Raw genomic sequence first — 21,818 nt, forward strand, 5'->3', positions numbered from 1 at the left:
GGAGGATTATATGAGTGACCGCATCCAAGTAGGCACGTCACACAGTCCGTACTTATACTGGCAGGAAAAAGAGGCAATTTGGAGGCCCTTGCACAAACTGGCTTTATTCTACCTAAGTTGCCCTCCCACAAGTGTGTACTCCGAAAGAGTGTTTAGTGCCGCCGCTCACCTTGTCAGCAATCGGCGTACGAGGTTACATCCAGAAAATGTGGAGAAGATGATGTTCATTAAAATGAATTATAATCAATTCCTCCGTGGAGACATTGACCAGCAGCAATTGTCTCCACAAAGTACACAGGGAGCTGAGATGGTGGATTCCAGTGGGGACGAATTGATAATCTGTGAGGAGGGGGATGTACACGGTGATATATCGGAGGATGATGATGAGGTGGACATCTTGCCTCTGTAGAGCCAGTTTGTGCAAGGAGAGATTAATTGCTTCTTTTTTGGTGGGGGTCCAAACCAACCCGTCATTTCAGTCACAGTCGTGTGGCAGACCCTGTCACTGAAATGATGGGTTGGTTAAAGTGTGCATGTCCTGTTTATACAACATAAGGGTGGGTGGGAGGGCCCAAGGACAATTCCATCTTGCACCTCTTTTTTCTTTAATTTTTCTTTGCGTCATGTGCTGTTTGTGGAATGTTTTTTGGAAGGGCCATCCTGCGTGACACTGCAGTGCCACTCCTAGATGGGCCCGGTGTTTGTGTCGGCCACTAGGGTCGCTTATCTTACTCACACAGCTACCTCATTGCGCCTCTTTTTTTCTTTGCGTCATGTGCTGTTTGGGGAGGGTTTTTTGGAAGGGCCATCCTGCGTGACACTGCAGTGCCACTCCTAGATGGGCCCGGTGTTTGTGTCGGCCACTAGGGTCGCTTATCTTACTCACACAGCTACCTCATTGCGCCTCTTTTTTTCTTTGCATCATGTGCTGTTTGGGGAGGGTTTTTTGGAAGGGCCATCCTGCGTGACACTGCAGTGCCACTCCTAGATGGGCCCGGTGTTTGTGTCGGCCACTAGGGTCGCTTATCTTACTCACACAGCTACCTCATTGCGCCTCTTTTTTTCTTTGCGTCATGTGCTGTTTGGGGAGGGTTTTTTGGAAGGGCCATCCTGCGTGACACTGCAGTGCCACTCCTAGATGGGCACGGTGTTTGTGTCAGCCACTAGGGTCGCTTATCTTACTCACACAGCTACCCCATTGCGCCTCTTTTTTTCTTTGCGTCATGTGCTGTTTTGGGAGGGTTTTTTGGAAGGGCCATCCTGCGTGACACTGCAGTGCCACTCCTAGATGGGCACGGTGTTTGTGTCGGCCACTAGGGTCGCTTATCTTACTCACACAGCTACCTCATTGCGCCTCTTTTTTTCTTTGCGTCATGTGCTGTTTGGGGAGGGTTTTTTTGGAAGGGCCATCCTGCGTGACACTGCAGTGCCACTCCTAGATGGGCACGGTGTTTGTGTCGGCCACTAGGGTCGCTTATCTAACTCACACAGCTACCTCATTGCGCCTCTTTTCTTCTTTGCGTCATGTGCTGTTTGGGGAGGGTTTTTTGGAAGGGCCATCCTGCGTGACACTGCAGTGCCACTCCTAGATGGGCCCGGTGTTTGTGTCGGCCACTAGGGTCGCTTATCTTACTCACACAGCTACCTCATTGCGCCTCTTTTTTTCTTTGCGTCATGTGCTGTTTGGGGAGGGTTTTTTGGAAGGGCCATCCTGCGTGACACTGCAGTGCCACTCCTAGATGGGCCCGGTGTTTGTGTCGGCCACTAGGGTCGCTTAGCTTAGTCATCCAGCGACCTAGGTGCAAATTTTAGGACTAAAAATAATATTGTGAGGTGTGAGGTATTCAGAATAGACTGAAAATGAGTGGAAATTATGGTTTTTGAGGTTAATAATACTTTGGGATCAAAATGACCCCCAAATTCTATGATTTAAGCTGTTTTTTAGTGTTTTTAAAAAAAAACACCCGAATCCAAAACACACCCGAATCCGACAAAAAAAATTCGGTGAGGTTTTGCCAAAACGCGGTCGAACCCAAAACACGGCCGCGGAACCGAACCCAAAACCAAAACACAAAACCCGAAAAATTTCAAGTGCACATCTCTAATAGTTACGCAATTTGGTTATTATAAAAAAGAGGGGTAAAACGTAACGGTAGTCATCAACTTCAGTCAAAATTTTATACAAAATAATCATGCATAGGAGACCACAAATTGGTTGAACTCGATGGACAATTGTCTTTTTTCAACCTTAGATACTATGTTACTATGTTTATATATCAAGTGAATACTTGAAATCTGCGGAAATTACTTGAAAATGGGTATTGCCAAGGGGTAACCCACAACTTTCTTTTGATAAATATGTCCTAAAGTCAGAACACTGTTAGTGTAGTATGGTTAAGTAAATAAAACATAAAGGTCAGATTTGCATATTTGAAAAAATAATCAGAGGCTTGTCTGTAAGACAGTGTCTCAACACTTCTCAAGCAGAATGGTTTATTTATTATTATTATTTTTATTATGAAGACAATGGGAACTAGTTATCACTGAACTTTTGAGGCATATTCCCCTGAAAACATACATTTTTGGTGGATACCTGCAAATATTAGGTATCACCCCAATGCCACTCTATTTTTGTTCCTGTGTTCATGAACTGAACAGGAAAGGATATTCCTCAATAAATTAGTAAATCTTCCATCCAAAGAAGAGTCTTTAAATATGAGAAATAATGAATAGGAGGCCATCCTATGCATTTCAGTCATAACTTCCATCAGGGCTGAGGCCTATCATACTGGTGAACATACTGTAGGTATATAGTACCAAAAGTATCACTAAAATGTTTATCAGCAGCATATAGACCAAAAAAATCAATTGTGCATAATGGCGCTCAAGAAATGCACACAAATAACCAATGGATAACACTTCCCTTAGTAGTAATCAACAGGAGGTTTCTTCTCTGTTTGTCAGTCTCAATAGATGCATAAACATGTAAGAAAGGAAACACAAATCCTTCTCATCTAATACAGTTTGAAAGGTAAATTGTCTTTATCGTCCCATACAGTTAATAAATAAATGATTATGAAATGCAGTATCCACCACCTTGTAACAACAGTTATCAGGGATGCCCCCTAATTATTGCACTTACAGACTTTTGATGGTTAGTAGGCATATCAAGTCTATCTTTGAGACCGGTCACACAATGGATCTTGCTCCTCCCTCTTCATAAAGACATCTTCTCATTCTCAGGCTCTCACACCATGGCCCTCATTCCGAGTTGATCGGTCGCAAGGCGAATTTAGCAGAGTTACACACGCTAAGCCTACGCCTACTGGGAGTGTATCTTAGCTTCTTAAAATTGCGACCGATGTATTCGCAATATTGCGATTACAAACTACTGAGCAGTTTCTGAGTAACTTCAACCTTACTCTGCCTGTGCGATCAGTTCAGTGCTTGTCGTTCCTGGTTTGACGTCACAAACACACCCAGCGTTCGCCCAGACACTCCTCCGTTTCTCCAGCCACTCCTGCGTTTTTTCCGGAAACGGTAGCGTTTTCAACCACACGCCCATAAAACGCTGTGTTTCCGCCCAGTAACACCCATTTCCTGTCAATCACATTACGATCGCCGGAGCGACGAAAAAGCCGTGAGTAAAAATACTATCTTCATTGTTAAATTACTTGGCGCAGTCGCAGTGCGAATATTGCGCATGCGTACTAAGCGGATTTTCATTGCGATGCGATGAAAAATACCGAGCGAACAACTCGGAATGAGGGCCCATATAAACAAAGCAAATTCCAGAAAAGGGATCCAGAGTGTAAAATTATTTTTATTAATAACACCCTTGACTGACAATAAGAATATCAGCTGAATATGGTAAAGGGAATCCTACCAGAGTTATTTGGAGAAGATAAAGCAGCGGGATGTAAACGGAGCCCTGTTCATCTGCATAAAGCTCCCCTTTAACCATGATGATCTTGTCAGGTTCTAACCAACATCCAACTGCCCCCACCAACATGTTTTAATCCAGGAATGGATCTTTTTCAAAGGTATGGGGGAAGTCTGCTGCATAAGTCTTATATACCTACATTAATGAGGCAATCCACCCCATGTGCTGTCAAATGACCAACTCACCATAACTCAGTATCTCAATATAATCCCAATTACAATATACACAGTATTATTAAAAAAAATACATGTTCCTGGCACCAGCGCTGTTTGTAGCACTTACAGTTTATGGACCGGATGTTATATGGTAAGGGCATGCTGTCTATACAGGAACCAATCAGTTAAGTCAGTGTCCCTATTAGAAAGGACAATCTTATGTATAATAGGTAAGACAATGTCCATTTCTGGGTTTGGCTCGCCATTTACAAAGCGGAAATGATGCAGCAGGACATAACATAGTATTGAACATAAAGTTTTACTTTCTAATACATGTTTATGCATCTACTGAGATTGACAAAAAGAGAAGGAACCTCCAACTGAGTACTACAAGGGAAGAGTTATCTATTTGTATGGGTATTTTTATGCATTTTAGGCAGCTCTTTGTGCACACTTACATTTTATAGGGGAAAAGCAATAGAAGCTAGCAGAGAAAAAGTGGACATGAGTCTGAGATGATAGACCACTAAAAAAGTAGTATCAAAAAGATAGTGTAGTATAGGCTACAGTAAAGAGGTGGGTGTTGAGAGAGCTCTTGGAGCATTGAGAGGTAGAGAGAGTCTGGTCAGGTGGGGTAGGGAGATACCCAGATGGAGATCAGCACAGATGAAGTCTTGGAAAATGGAATTAAGAGAGGTGTCAGAGGCAGTATAGCATGTGACAAGGTCAGAGATGTATGGAGGGGGGAAGGGGAGGATTGGTGAGGTCCTTAAAGTTGAGGCTGAGAAGCTTAAATTGACATATGGAGAAAATGAGGACCCAGTTTAGAGATTTGCAGAGTGGTCCAGTGGATGTGGAGCATTTAGATGGCTTGTGGAGGGGAAGATTAGTGAAAATAGAAGATTGCAGTCATCAAGGGGTGCATTCAGCTCAGCATCAGGAAAATATTAAAATATTCAAACAGCCTACTGAAGAAACTTGTTAGAATACTTTAATTAGCTTTACATTACTCTTAAACTGTATATACTGGCTAAAGCTTTTTCCAGCTATTAAAGTGAAAGCTGCCTCCAATCATGAATCAACGTCTGCTACCTTTTCACAAAAGGCACATTATGTTATGTATCTACCAATGCTTGCTATAAATATGCTTATCATACTACTGTATTCTAAAAGGGCAAATTATTCAAATAGGTCAAGAAATACCAAAGACAAGACTGAAGTTACTCTGTAAATAATAATGCAAGAAAATTGGCATTTATGAAAGTGTATTTTCGGATAAATTGCAAGTAGGCAATATTTCTGCTCAGAACTTGTTTACACAAATCACTTATGGTCTAACTAATCTTAAATGAGGAACAGATTAAATGTATTACATAAAGCCTGGATTAACAATTGGGTCAAAGTATGGTTATAAATAAAGTTATGGAGTTGTTTGAGAATATATTAAAGCATTTCATTAAATGCAGCAAAGATGTTCTAGATTAATTAAATATTTTATAACTCTTTTGTAAGAAAGTCTAAGGCATCATAATTCTATACGTCTTTGATTAGCAACGTTTGAACAGTGAGTCCTAGTAAAGAGACTCAATAAACATATATTATATCGTTTTTTAAATGTTATACTTGTTGCTGTTATATTGGTATACCTACAGAAATTATCCCCAATTTGCACCTCCAGTAGTCACTGTGAGGAGCCCTGCTGCACTATTTATGAGTAAAAACTAAACTTGGCTGCATCTGGCAGATGTTATTTGAGGCCCTTCATACCTATATCTGCTGGTATGTATCTGCGTGTTCTTTGGTGTGTTTTGGGTGGTGGGGTGTTGGCTCTTTCTTTGTGTTTCTAGTTACCCATGTAAGTATATTTGTGTGTTAATTGTATGTTTAAGGTAAGTATATGCATGCTAAGTGTGTGTTTTTAGTGTTATTGGTGTTTGCTTTTTTTTGCATTCAAATTGTTTGTGGTCCTTCATAAATATATACAGTAAACATTACTAATGTAAGCATGATAATCACAATGTATGGCATAAAAATGGTCATACAGTAGTCCCGCGTAGTCTAAGTTTACATATGTGTTATGTATAATTAAAGTGCACAAGCTGGAGCAGGATCCTTAGAGGTGCAGGTGGTAGGACAAGGCACAGTGGTCCAACGGAGAACTCCCGTGTACTCCTGTGGACCAGTACATTCCTGTATGTCTGGGGAACTTCTAAAAACAAATCATTGATTTAACTGTTTTATACTGTAATATATAAAAATGGAACAAATGTATAAAAACAACAATATAAATTTTAACATACAAATACTACAATGGTACCATATGAGAATAAACACAAACATAATTTTTTTTTAAATTTGTAAAATCATTTAACAAAAGATTATTTGTATCAAAACATAATTACATATTTGTGTGTTTCTATCTCTTTAGGCACAGCACAAAGGCAGGTTTCAGGAGAGGAACCTCACCAATCCTCCCACACTCAACCACCCTCCCCCATCAAACCTCCTCCTTATCCTCCCCCTCTCAACCACCCTCCCTCAATCTGACCCCCCTCTCAATCTTCCTCAACCACTCAATCTGACCTCCTCTCTCAATCTTCCTCCACCACTCAATTTGAACCCCCCTCTCAATCTGCCTCCCCCACTCAATCTGGCCACCACTCTCAATCTTCCTCCCCATATCATTCTGACCCCCCTCTCAACCACCCTCCCCCTCTCAATCTCAGCCAGCCTCTCAACCACCCTCCCCCTCTCAATCTGACCCCCCTCTCAACCACCCTCCCCCTCTCAATCTGACCCCCATCTCAACCAACCTCCCCCTCTCAATCTGACTCCCCTCTCAACCACCCTCCCCCTCTCAATCTGACCCCCCCTTTCAACCACCATCCTCCCCTCATCCTCCATCCCCCACTCAAAATATAACCACCCTTGACACCTCACAGACTGATCCTCCTTCCCCCATCCAACATCCAACCCCCTTTCCAGACCCTTCCCCCATCCAAAATCCAAACCCCTCTTTCCCCAAAGAAGATGAGGAGGGCGAGTGGACCACGATGGCCCATCAGAAGTGGAGGATGAGGGTGCCGATATGGTGGCCAGTAAGTAAATGTTTTTTAAAACATACTATTTTTAGCATAAAGATTATTCCCAACAGCAATTATCTTCAACCTGTGTCCCTGCAGCTGCTGTGTAAAAACACAACCCATCATTCCCTGCAGGCCATGCTTGGATGTGTAGTTCCACAGCAGCTGGAGGCACACAGGCTGAAAAAAGAAAACACAAAATATAGGCTGTAGTTATGTTGTTTGATTGGTGTCATTTAGATTTTAAATAAATTTTAATGTACACATTCTTTCTAAATTGATACAGATCCTGAGGTTGGAGATCAAGACCAGGCCATCAGAGACCAACTCATGGCCATGCAGGCCAATCTGCAGGCTCTGCTGGGCAATGTGGCCCAATTGTTGAATTTATTAAAATTTTTGATAAAATGTTATTTTTGGTTTCTAATTTTAAACAAAACAAGTAAAAATATAACACTATGCTATTGTGTTGCATTTTTATTATACAGACTTTTATGCCTTTATATCTGACTTTTTACAATTTCAACTATTCTAGTAATGTGCAACATGTGTCTATTTATGTTTCTTCAACTTTCCGTAATTTTTATAATTGTTTTTTTATTTTTTATTTTTTTATTTTTTGGGGGGGAATACATTTTTAACAAACAAATACACATTTAAAATTGTAGACTGACAAAATATTACAGTGTATGGTGCAAATAGGACACCAAACTGATTTTGGGTAAATAGGTTTGTTGTCTTAATTGCTTAATGTTATTGGCCAATTAAGTTTAATAACACTTCAGTTTGCGGTGTTTGACAACTTCATTTGCCAATCACATTACAATCTGTTAGGGTAATTGTATAAGTGTGCTTTACAAAGAGGTGAAGAAATAAAAAAATAAAAAAATAAAAACCAGCGTGAATAACTTCGCTAGCTAGCGAATGCAACGTACATATGCAAATGATTACGTGCTGTTAGCAGTGCTGTTTGCAGACTTGCAAACGCATCGTTCCCATGCACACTGTATTTGTTTACACCTATTTTTTGCATTGCTACACATTTGTGCGCACTGCTGCACGTTGGGCGTGTATTTGCAATCACGCCATGCATTCGCTAGCCTGTGAACGCTGCTTGCGTGCGAAAAAACAGCGATCAACTCGGAATGAGGGCCCATGTGCACTGCAGGTGTGGCAGATATAACATTTGCAGAGAGAGTTAGATTTGGTTGGGTTATTTTGTTTCTGTGCAGGGTAAATACTTGCTGCTTTATTCTTACACTGCAATTTAGATTTAGTTTGAACACACCCCACCCAAATCTGACTCTCTTTGCACATGTTATATCTGCCCTCCTGCAGTGTACATGGGGTGCACATGGGGCCTAATTCAGAGTTGATAGCAGCAGCAAATTTGTTAGCAGTTGGGCAAAACCATGTGCACTGCGGGGGTCCAGATATAACTAGTGATGTGCACCGGACATTTTTCGGGTTTTGTGTTTTGGTTTTGGATTCGGTTCCGCTGCCGTGTTTTGGATTCGGACGCGTTTTGGCAAAACCTCACCGAAAATTTTTTGTCGGATTCGGGTGTGTTTTGGATTTGGGAGTTTTTTACAAAAACTCTAAAAAACAGCTTAAATCAAAGAATTTGGGGGTCATTTTGATCCCATAGTATTATTAACCTCAATAACCATAATTTCCACTCATTTCCAGTCTATTCTGAACACCTCACATCTCACAATATTATTTTTAGTCCAAAAATTTGCACCGAGGTCGCTGGATGGCTAAGCTAAGCAACACAAGTGGCCGACACAAACACCTGGCCCATCTAGGAGTGGCACTGCAGTGTCAGGCAGGATGGCACTTCAAAAAAATAGTCCCCAAACAGCACATGATGCAAAGAAAAAAAGAGGCGCAATGAGGTAGCTGTGTGACTAAGCTAAGCGACCCAAGTGGCCGACACAAACACCTGGCCCATCTAGGAGTGGCATTGCAGTGTCAGACAGGATGGCACTTCAAAAAAATAGTCCCCAAACAGCATATGATGCAAAGAAAAATGAAAGAAAAAAGAGGTGCAAGATGGAATTGTCCTTGGGCCCTCCCACCCACCCTTATGTTGTATAAACAGGACATGCACACTTTAACGAACCCATCATTTCAGCGACAGGGTCTGCCACACGACTGTGACTGAAATGACTGGTTGGTTTGGGCCCCCACCAAAAAAAGAAGCATTCAATCTCTCCTTGCACAAACTGGCTCTACAGAGGCAAGATGTCTACCTCATCATCATCCTCCGATTCCTCACCCCTTTCACTGTGTACATCCCCCTCCTCACAGATTATTAATTCGTCCCCACTGGAATCCACCATCTCAGGTCCCTGTGTACTTTCTGGAGGCAATTGCTGCTGGTGAATGTCTCCACGGAGGAATTGATTATAATTCATTTTGATGAACATAATCTTCTCCACATTTTCTGGAAGTAACCTCGTACGCCGATTGCTGACAAGGTGAGCGGCTGCACTAAACACTCTTTCGGAGTACACACTGGAGGGAGGGCAACTTAGGTAGAATAAAGCCAGTTTGTGCAAGGGCCTCCAAATTGCCTCTTTTTCCTGCCAGTATACGTACGGACTGTCTGACATGCCTACTTGGATGCGGTCACTCATATAATCCTCCACCATTCTTTCAATGGTGAGAGATTCATATGCAGTGACAGTAGACGACATGTCAGTAATCGTTGGCAGGTCCTTCAGTACGGACCAGATGTCAGCACTCGCTCCAGACTGCCCTGCATCACCGCCAGTGGGTGGGCTCGGAATTCTTAGTCTTTTCCTTGCACCCCCAGTTGCGGGAGAATGTGAAGGAGGAGATGTTGACGGGTCACGTTCCGCTTGACTTGACAATTTTCTCACCAGCTGGTCTTTGAACCTCTGCAGACTTGTGTCTGCCGGAAAAAGAGATACAAAGTAGGTTTTAAATCTAGGATCGAGCACGGTGGCCAAAATGTAGTGCTCTGATTTCAACAGATTGACCACCCGTGAATCCTGGTTAAGCGAATGAAGGGCTCCATCCACAAGTCCCACATGCCTAGCGGAATCGCTCTGTTTTAGCTCCTCCTTCAATGTCTCCAGATTCTTCTGCAAAAGCCTGATGAGGGGAATGACCTGACTCAGGCTGGCAGTGTCTGAACTGACTTCACATGTGGCAAGTACAAAGGGTTGCAGAACCTTGCACAACGTTGAAATAATTCTCCACTGCGCTTGAGTCAGGTGCATTCCCCCTCCTTTGCCTATATCGTGGGTAGATGTATAGGCTTGAACGGCCTTTAACTGCTCCTCCATCCTCTGAAGCATATAGAGGGTTGAATTCCACCTCGTTACCACCTATTGCTTCAGATGATGGCAGGGCAGGTTCAGGAATGTTTGGTGGTGCTCCAGTCTTCGGCACGCAGTGGCTGAATGCCGAAAGTGGCCCGCAATTCTTCTGGCCATCTCTTGCACGCCCCTGTCATTTTTTAAATAATTCTGCACCACCAAATTCAATGTATGTGTAAAACATGGAACGTGCTGGAATTTGCCCAGATGTAATGCACGCACAATATTGCTGGTGTTGTCCGATGTCACAAATCCCCAGGAGAGTCCAATTGGGGTAAGCCATTCTGCGATGATGTTCCTCAGTTTCCGTAAGAGGTTGTCAGCTGTGTGCCTCTTCTGGAAAGTGGTGATACAAAGCGTAGCCTGCCTAGGAACGAGTTGGCGTTTGCAAGATTCTGCTACTGGTGCCGCCGCTGCTGTTCTTGCTGCGGGAGGCAATACATCTACCCAGTGGGCTGTCACAGTCATATAGTCCTGAGTCTGCTCTGCTCCACTTGTCCACATGTCCGTGGTTAAGTGGGCATTGGGTACAACTGCATTTTTTAGGACACTGGTGAGTCTTTTTCTGAGGTCTGTGTACATTTTCAGTATCGCCTGCCTAGAGAAGTGGAACCTAGATGGTATTTGGTACCGGGGACACAGTACCTCAATCAAGTCTCTAGTTGCCTCTGAATTAACGGTGGATACCGGAACCACGTTTTTTACCGCCCAGGCTGCCAAGGCCTGAGTTATCTGCTTTGCAGCAGGATGACTGCTGTGATATTTCATCTTCCTCGCAAAGGACTGTTGGACAGTCAATTGCTTACTGGAAGTAGTACAAGTGGTCTTCCGACTTCCCCTCTGGGATGACGATCGACTCCCAGCAGCAACAACAGCAGCGCCAGCAGCAGTAGGCGTTACACTCAAGGATGCATTGGAGGAATCCCAGGCAGGAGAGGACTCGTCAGACTTGCCAGTGACATGGCCTGCAGGACTATTGGCTTTCCTGTGTAAGGAGGAAATTGACACTGAGGGAGTTGGTGGTGTGGTTTGCAGGAGCTTGGTTACAAGAGGAAGGGATTTAGTTGTCAGTGGACTCCTTCCGCTGTCACCCAAAGTTTTTGAACTTGTCACTGACTTCTGATGAATGCGGTCCAGGTGACGTATAAGGGAGAATGTTCCTAGGTGGTTAACGTCCTTACCCCTACTTATTACAGCTTGACAAAGGCAACACACGGCTTGACACCTGTTGTCCGCATTTGTGTTGAAATAATTTCAAACCGAAGAGCTGATTTTTTTTGTATTTTGACCAGGCATGTCAATGGCCATATTCATCCCACGGTCAATAGGTGTCTCCCCGGGTGCCTGACTTAAACAAACCACCTCACCATCAGAATCCTCCTTGTCAATTTCCTCCCCAGCACCAGCAACACCCATATCCTCATCCTGGTGTACTTCAACAGTGACATCTTCAATTTGACTATCAGGAACTGGACTGCGGGTGCTCCTTCCAGCACTTGCAGGGGGCGTGCAAATGGTGGTAGGCGCAACCTCTTCCCGTCCAGTGTTGGGAAGGTCAGGCATTGCAACCGACACAATTGGACTCTCCTTGGGGATTTGTGATTTAGAAGAACGCACAGTTCCTTGCTGTGCTTTTGCCATCTTAACTCTTTTAAGTTTTCTAGCAGGAGGTTGAGTGCTTCCATCTTCAGGTGAAGCTGAACCACTAGCCTTGAACATAGGCCAGGGCCTCAGCCGTTCCTTGCCACTCCGTGTCGTAAATGGCACATTGGCAAGTTTACGCTTCTCCTCAGACGATTTTGATCTAGATTTTTTGGTCATTTTACTGAGCTTTTTTGGGGGGGATTTTACATGCTCTCTACTATGACATTGGGCATCGGCCTTGGCAGACGACGTTGATGGCATTTCATCGTCTCGGCCATGACTAGTGGCAGCAGCTTCAGCACGAGGTGGAAGTGGATCTTGATCTTTCCCTATTTTACCCTCCACATTTTTGTTCTCCATTTTTTAATGTGTGGAATTATATGCCAGTATCAATAGCAATGGCCTACTACTATATATACTGCGCACAACTGAAATGCACCACAGGTATAGAATGTAGATGGATAGTATACTTGACGACACAGAGATAGGTACAGCAATGGCCTTCCGTACCGTACTGCTATATATACTGGTGGTCACTGTGTCAGCAAACTGCAAAACTAAAATGCACCACAGGTATAGAATGTAGATGGATAGTATACTTGACGACACAGAGGTAGGCAAAGCAGTGGCCTTCCGTACCGTACTGCTATATATGCTGGTGGTCACTGTGTCAGCAAACTGCAAAACTAAAACGCACCACAGGTAAATAATCTAGGTGGATAGTATACTTGACGACACAGAGGTAGGTACAGCAGTGGCCTTCCGTACCATACTGCTATATATACTGGTGGTCACTGTGTCAGCAAACTGCAAAACTAAAATGCACCACAGGTATAGAATCTAGATGGATAGTATACTTGACGACACAGAGGTAGGTAAAGCAGTGGCCTTCCGTACCGTACTGCTATATATACTGGTGGTCACTGTGTCAGCAAACTGCAAAACTAAAATGCACCACAGGTATAGAATCTAGATGGATAGTATACTTAATGACGACACAGAGGTAGGTACAGCAGTGGCCTTCCGTACCGTACTGCTATATATACTGGTGGACACTGTGTCATCAAACTGCAAAACTAAAATGCACCACAGGTATAGAATGTAGATGGATAGTATACTTGACGACACAGAGGTAGGTACAGCAGTGGCCTTCCGTACCGTACTGCTATATATACTGGTGGTCACTGTGTCAGCAAACTGCAAAACTAAAATGCACCACAGGTATAGAATCTAGATGGATAGTATACTTGACGACACAGAGGTAGGTACAGCAGTGGCCTTCCGTACCGTACTGCTATATATACTGGTGGTCACTGTGTCAGCAAACTGCAAAACTAAAATGCACCACAGGTATAGAACCTAGATGGATAGTATACTTGACGACACAGAGGTAGGTACAGCAGTGGCCTTCCGTACCGTACTGCTATATATACTGGTGGTCACTGTGTCATCAAACTGCAAAACTAAAATGCACCACAGGTATAGAATGTAGATGGATAGTATACTTGACGACACAGAGGTAGGTACAGCAGTGGCCTTCCGTACCGTACTGCTATATATACTGGTGGTCACTGTGTCAGCAAACTGCAAAACTAAAATGCACCACAGGTATAGAATCTAGATGGATAGTATACTTGACGACACAGAGGTAGGTACAGCAGTGGCCTTCCGTACCGTACTGCTATATATACTGGTGGTCACTGTGTCAGCAAACTGCAAAACTGAAATGCACCACAGGTATAGAATCTAGATGGATAGTATACTTGACGACACAGAGGTAGGTACAGCAGTGGCCTTCCGTACCGTACTGTTATATATACTGGTGGTCACTGTGTCAGCAAACTGCAAAACTAAAATGCACCACAGGTATAGATTCTAGATGGATAGTATACTTGACGACACAGAGGTAGGTACAGCAGTGGCCTTCCGTACCGTACTGCTATATATACTGGTGGTCACTGTGTAAGCAAACTGCAAAACTAAAATGCACCACAGGTATAGAATGTAGATGGATAGTATACTTAATGACGACACAGAGGTAGGTACAGCAGTGGCCTTCCGTACTGTACTGCTATATATACTGGTGGTCACTATGTCAGCAAACTGCAAAACTAAAACGCACCACAGGTATAGAATCTAGATGGATAGTATACTTGACGACACAGAGGTAGGTACAGCAGTGGCCTTCCGTACCGTACTGCTATATATACTGGTGGTCACTGTGTCAGCAAACTGCAAAACTAAAATGCACCACAGGTAAAGAATCTAGATGGATAGTATACTTGACGACACAGAGGTAGGTACAGCAGTGGCCTTCCGTACCGTACTGCTATATATACTGGTGGTCACTGTGTCAGCAAACTGCAAAACTAAAATGCACCACAGGTATAGAATCTAGATGAATAGTATACTTGATGACACAGAGGTAGGTACAGCAGTGGCCTTCCGTACCGTACTGCTATATATACTGGTGGTCACTGTGTCAGCAAACTGCAAAACTAAAATGCACCACAGGTATAGAATCTAGATGGATAGTATACTTGACGACACAGAGGTAGGTACAGCAGTGGCCTTCCGTACCGTACTGCTATATATACTGGTGGTCACTGTGTCAGCAAACTGCAAAACTGAAATGCACCACAGGTATAGAATGTAGATGGATAGTATACTTGACGACACAGAGGTAGGTACAGCAGTGGCCTTCCGTACCGTACTGTTATATATACTGGTGGTCACTGTGTCAGCAGACTGCAAAACTAAAATGCACCACAGGTATAGAATCTAGATGGATAGTATACTTGACGACACAGAGGTAGGTACAGCAGTGGCCTTCCGTACCGTACTGCTATATATACTGGTGGTCACTGTGTCAGCAAACTGCAAAACTGAAATGCACCACAGGTATAGAATCTAGATGGATAGTATACTTGACGACACAGAGGTAGGTACAGCAGTGGCCTTCCGTACCGTACTGCTATATATACTGGTGGTCACTGTGTCAGCAAACTGCAAAACTAAAATGCACCACAGGTATAGAATCTAGATGGATAGTATACTTGACGACACAGAGGTAGGTACAGCAGTGGCCTTCCGTACCGTACTGCTATATATATTGGTGGTCACTGTGTCAGCAAACTGCAAAACTAAAATGCACCACAGGTATAGAATCTAGATGGATAGTATACTTGACGACACAGAGGTAGGTACAGCAGTGGCCTTCCGTACCGTACTGCTATATATACTGGTGGTCACTGTGTCAGCAAACTGCAAAACTAAAATGCACCACAGGTAAAGAATCTAGATGGATAGTATACTTGACGACACAGAGGTAGGTACAGCAGTGGCCTTCCGTACCGTACTGCTATATATACTGGTGGTCACTGTGTCAGCAAACTGCAAAACTAAAATGCACCACAGGTATAGAATCTAGATGGATAGTATACTTGATGACACAGAGGTAGGTACAGCAGTGGCCTTCCGTACCGTACTGCTATATATATTGGTGGTCACTGTGTCAGCAAACTGCAAAACTAAAATGCACCACAGGTATAGAATCTAGATGGATAGTATACTTGACGACACAGAGGTAGGTACAGCAGTGGCCTTCCGTACCGTACTGCTATATATACTGGTGGTCACTGTGTCAGCAAACTGCAAAACTGAAATGCACCACAGGTATAGAATGTAGATGGATAGTATACTTGACGACACAGAGGTAGGTACAGCAGTGGCCTTCCGTACCGTACTGCTATATATACTGGTGGTCACTGTGTCAGCAGACTGCAAAACTAAAATGCACCACAGGTATAGAATCTAGATGGATAGTATACTTGACGACACAGAGGTAGGTACAGCAGTGGCCTTCCGTACCGTACTGCTATATATACTGGTGGTCACTGTGTCAGCAAACTGCAAAACTGAAATGCACCACAGGTATAGAATCTAGATGGATAGTATACTTGACGACACAGAGGTAGGTACAGCAGTGGACTTCCGTACCGTACTGCTATATATACTGGTGGTCACTGTGTCAGCAAACTGCAAAACTAAAATGCACCACAGGTATAGAATCTAGATGGATAGTATACTTGACGACACAGAGGTAGGTACAGCAGTGGCCTTCCGTACCGTACTGCTATATATATTGGTGGTCACTGTGTCAGCAAACTGCAAAACTAAAATGCACCACAGGTATAGAATCTAGATGGATAGTATACTTGACGACACAGAGGTAGGTACAGCAGTGGCCTTCCGTACCGTACTGCTATATATACTGGTGGTCACTGTGTCAGCAAACTGCAAAACTGAAATGCACCACAAGTATAGAATCTAGATGGATAGTATACTTGATGACACAGAGGTAGGTACAGCAGTGGCCTTCCGTACCATACTGCTATATATACTGGTGGTCACTGTGTCAGCAAACTGCAAAACTAAAATGCACCACAGGTATAGAATCTAGATGGATAGTATACTTGACGACACAGAGGTAGGTAAAGCAGTGGCCTTCCGTACCGTACTGCTATATATACTGGTGGTCACTGTGTCAGCAAACTGCAAAACTAAAATGCACCACAGGTATAGAATCTAGTTGGATAGTATACTTGACGACACAGAGGTAGGTACAGCAGTGGCCTTCCGTACCGTACTGCTATATATACTGGTGGACACTGTGTCATCAAACTGCAAAACTAAAATGCACCACAGGTATAGAATGTAGATGGATAGTATACTTGACGACACAGAGGTAGGTACAGCAGTGGCCTTCCGTACCGTACTGCTATATATACTGGTGGTCACTGTGTCAGCAAACTGCAAAACTAAAATGCACCACAGGTATAGAATCTAGATGGATAGTATACTTGACGACACAGAGGTAGGTACAGCAGTGGCCTTCCGTACCGTACTGCTATATATACTGGTGGACACTGTGTCATCAAACTGCAAAACTAAAATGCACCACAGGTATAGAATGTAGATGGATAGTATACTTGACGACACAGAGGTAGGTACAGCAGTGGCCTTCCGTACCGTACTGCTATATATACTGGTGGTCACTGTGTCAGCAAACTGCAAAACTAAAATGCACCACAGGTATAGAATCTAGATGGATAGTATACTTGACGACACAGAGGTAGGTACAGCAGTGGCCTTCCGTACCGTACTGCTATATATACTGGTGGTCACTGTGTCAGCAAACTGCAAAACTAAAATGCACCACAGGTATAGAACCTAGATGGATAGTATACTTGACGACACAGAGGTAGGTACAGCAGTGGCCTTCCGTACCGTACTGCTATATATACTGGTGGTCACTGTGTCATCAAACTGCAAAACTAAAATGCACCACAGGTATAGAATGTAGATGGATAGTATACTTGACGACACAGAGGTAGGTACAGCAGTGGCCTTCCGTACCGTACTGCTATATATACTGGTGGTCACTGTGTCAGCAAACTGCAAAACTAAAATGCACCACAGGTATAGAATCTAGATGGATAGTATACTTGACGACACAGAGGTAGGTACAGCAGTGGCCTTCCGTACCGTACTGCTATATATACTGGTGGTCACTGTGTCAGCAAACTGCAAAACTGAAATGCACCACAGGTATAGAATCTAGATGGATAGTATACTTGACGACACAGAGGTAGGTACAGCAGTGGCCTTCCGTACCGTACTGTTATATATACTGGTGGTCACTGTGTCAGCAAACTGCAAAACTAAAATGCACCACAGGTATAGATTCTAGATGGATAGTATACTTGACGACACAGAGGTAGGTACAGCAGTGGCCTTCCGTACCGTACTGCTATATATACTGGTGGTCACTGTGTAAGCAAACTGCAAAACTAAAATGCACCACAGGTATAGAATGTAGATGGATAGTATACTTAATGACGACACAGAGGTAGGTACAGCAGTGGCCTTCCGTACTGTACTGCTATATATACTGGTGGTCACTATGTCAGCAAACTGCAAAACTAAAACGCACCACAGGTATAGAATCTAGATGGATAGTATACTTGACGACACAGAGGTAGGTACAGCAGTGGCCTTCCGTACCGTACTGCTATATATACTGGTGGTCACTGTGTCAGCAAACTGCAAAACTAAAATGCACCACAGGTAAAGAATCTAGATGGATAGTATACTTGACGACACAGAGGTAGGTACAGCAGTGGCCTTCCGTACCGTACTGCTATATATACTGGTGGTCACTGTGTCAGCAAACTGCAAAACTAAAATGCACCACAGGTATAGAATCTAGATGGATAGTATACTTGATGACACAGAGGTAGGTACAGCAGTGGCCTTCCGTACCGTACTGCTATATATACTGGTGGTCACTGTGTCAGCAAACTGCAAAACTAAAATGCACCACAGGTATAGAATCTAGATGGATAGTATACTTGACGACACAGAGGTAGGTACAGCAGTGGCCTTCCGTACCGTACTGCTATATATACTGGTGGTCACTGTGTCAGCAAACTGCAAAACTGAAATGCACCACAGGTATAGAATGTAGATGGATAGTATACTTGACGACACAGAGGTAGGTACAGCAGTGGCCTTCCGTACCGTACTGTTATATATACTGGTGGTCACTGTGTCAGCAGACTGCAAAACTAAAATGCACCACAGGTATAGAATCTAGATGGATAGTATACTTGACGACACAGAGGTAGGTACAGCAGTGGCCTTCCGTACCGTACTGCTATATATACTGGTGGTCACTGTGTCAGCAAACTGCAAAACTGAAATGCACCACAGGTATAGAATCTAGATGGATAGTATACTTGACGACACAGAGGTAGGTACAGCAGTGGCCTTCCGTACCGTACTGCTATATATACTGGTGGTCACTGTGTCAGCAAACTGCAAAACTAAAATGCACCACAGGTATAGAATCTAGATGGATAGTATACTTGACGACACAGAGGTAGGTACAGCAGTGGCCTTCCGTACCGTACTGCTATATATATTGGTGGTCACTGTGTCAGCAAACTGCAAAACTAAAATGCACCACAGGTATAGAATCTAGATGGATAGTATACTTGACGACACAGAGGTAGGTACAGCAGTGGCCTTCCGTACCGTACTGCTATATATACTGGTGGTCACTGTGTCAGCAAACTGCAAAACTAAAATGCACCACAGGTAAAGAATCTAGATGGATAGTATACTTGACGACACAGAGGTAGGTACAGCAGTGGCCTTCCGTACCGTACTGCTATATATACTGGTGGTCACTGTGTCAGCAAACTGCAAAACTAAAATGCACCACAGGTATAGAATCTAGATGGATAGTATACTTGATGACACAGAGGTAGGTACAGCAGTGGCCTTCCGTACCGTACTGCTATATATATTGGTGGTCACTGTGTCAGCAAACTGCAAAACTAAAATGCACCACAGGTATAGAATCTAGATGGATAGTATACTTGACGACACAGAGGTAGGTACAGCAGTGGCCTTCCGTACCGTACTGCTATATATACTGGTGGTCACTGTGTCAGCAAACTGCAAAACTGAAATGCACCACAGGTATAGAATGTAGATGGATAGTATACTTGACGACACAGAGGTAGGTACAGCAGTGGCCTTCCGTACCGTACTGCTATATATACTGGTGGTCACTGTGTCAGCAGACTGCAAAACTAAAATGCACCACAGGTATAGAATCTAGATGGATAGTATACTTGACGACACAGAGGTAGGTACAGCAGTGGCCTTCCGTACCGTACTGCTATATATACTGGTGGTCACTGTGTCAGCAAACTGCAAAACTGAAATGCACCACAGGTATAGAATCTAGATGGATAGTATACTTGACGACACAGAGGTAGGTACAGCAGTGGACTTCCGTACCGTACTGCTATATATACTGGTGGTCACTGTGTCAGCAAACTGCAAAACTAAAATGCACCACAGGTATAGAATCTAGATGGATAGTATACTTGACGACACAGAGGTAGGTACAGCAGTGGCCTTCCGTACCGTACTGCTATATATATTGGTGGTCACTGTGTCAGCAAACTGCAAAACTAAAATGCACCACAGGTATAGAATCTAGATGGATAGTATACTTGACGACACAGAGGTAGGTACAGCAGTGGCCTTCCGTACCGTACTGCTATATATACTGGTGGTCACTGTGTCAGCAAACTGCAAAACTGAAATGCACCACAAGTATAGAATCTAGATGGATAGTATACTTGATGACACAGAGGTAGGTACAGCAGTGGCCTTCCGTACCATACTGCTATATATACTGGTGGTCACTGTGTCAGCAAACTGCAAAACTAAAATGCACCACAGGTATAGAATCTAGATGGATAGTATACTTGACGACACAGAGGTAGGTAAAGCAGTGGCCTTCCGTACCGTACTGCTATATATACTGGTGGTCACTGTGTCAGCAAACTGCAAAACTAAAATGCACCACAGGTATAGAATCTAGATGGATAGTATACTTGACGACACAGAGGTAGGTACAGCAGTGGCCTTCCGTACCGTACTGCTATATATACTGGTGGACACTGTGTCATCAAACTGCAAAACTAAAATGCACCACAGGTATAGAATGTAGATGGATAGTATACTTGACGACACAGAGGTAGGTACAGCAGTGGCCTTCCGTACCGTACTGCTATATATACTGGTGGTCACTGTGTCAGCAAACTGCAAAACTAAAATGCACCACAGGTATAGAATCTAGATGGATAGTATACTTGACGACACAGAGGTAGGTACAGCAGTGGCCTTCCGTACCGTACTGCTATATATACTGGTGGTCACTGTGTCAGCAAACTGCAAAACTAAAATGCACCACAGGTATAGAACCTAGATGGATAGTATACTTGACGACACAGAGGTAGGTACAGCAGTGGCCTTCCGTACCGTACTGCTATATATACTGGTGGTCACTGTGTCATCAAACTGCAAAACTAAAATGCACCACAGGTATAGAATGTAGATGGATAGTATACTTGACGACACAGAGGTAGGTACAGCAGTGGCCTTCCGTACCGTACTGCTATATATACTGGTGGTCACTGTGTCAGCAAACTGCAAAACTAAAATGCACCACAGGTATAGAATCTAGATGGATAGTATACTTGACGACACAGAGGTAGGTACAGCAGTGGCCTTCCGTACCGTACTGCTATATATACTGGTGGTCACTGTGTCAGCAAACTGCAAAACTGAAATGCACCACAGGTATAGAATCTAGATGGATAGTATACTTGACGACACAGAGGTAGGTACAGCAGTGGCCTTCCGTACCGTACTGTTATATATACTGGTGGTCACTGTGTCAGCAAACTGCAAAACTAAAATGCACCACAGGTATAGATTCTAGATGGATAGTATACTTGACGACACAGAGGTAGGTACAGCAGTGGCCTTCCGTACCGTACTGCTATATATACTGGTGGTCACTGTGTAAGCAAACTGCAAAACTAAAATGCACCACAGGTATAGAATGTAGATGGATAGTATACTTAATGACGACACAGAGGTAGGTACAGCAGTGGCCTTCCGTACTGTACTGCTATATATACTGGTGGTCACTGTGTCAGCAAACTGCAAAACTAAAACGCACCACAGGTATAGAATCTAGATGGATAGTATACTT

This window comes from Pseudophryne corroboree, chromosome 4, assembly GCF_028390025.1.
Source record: "Pseudophryne corroboree isolate aPseCor3 chromosome 4, aPseCor3.hap2, whole genome shotgun sequence".
In the NCBI taxonomy this organism is placed as follows: Eukaryota; Metazoa; Chordata; class Amphibia; order Anura; family Myobatrachidae; genus Pseudophryne; species Pseudophryne corroboree.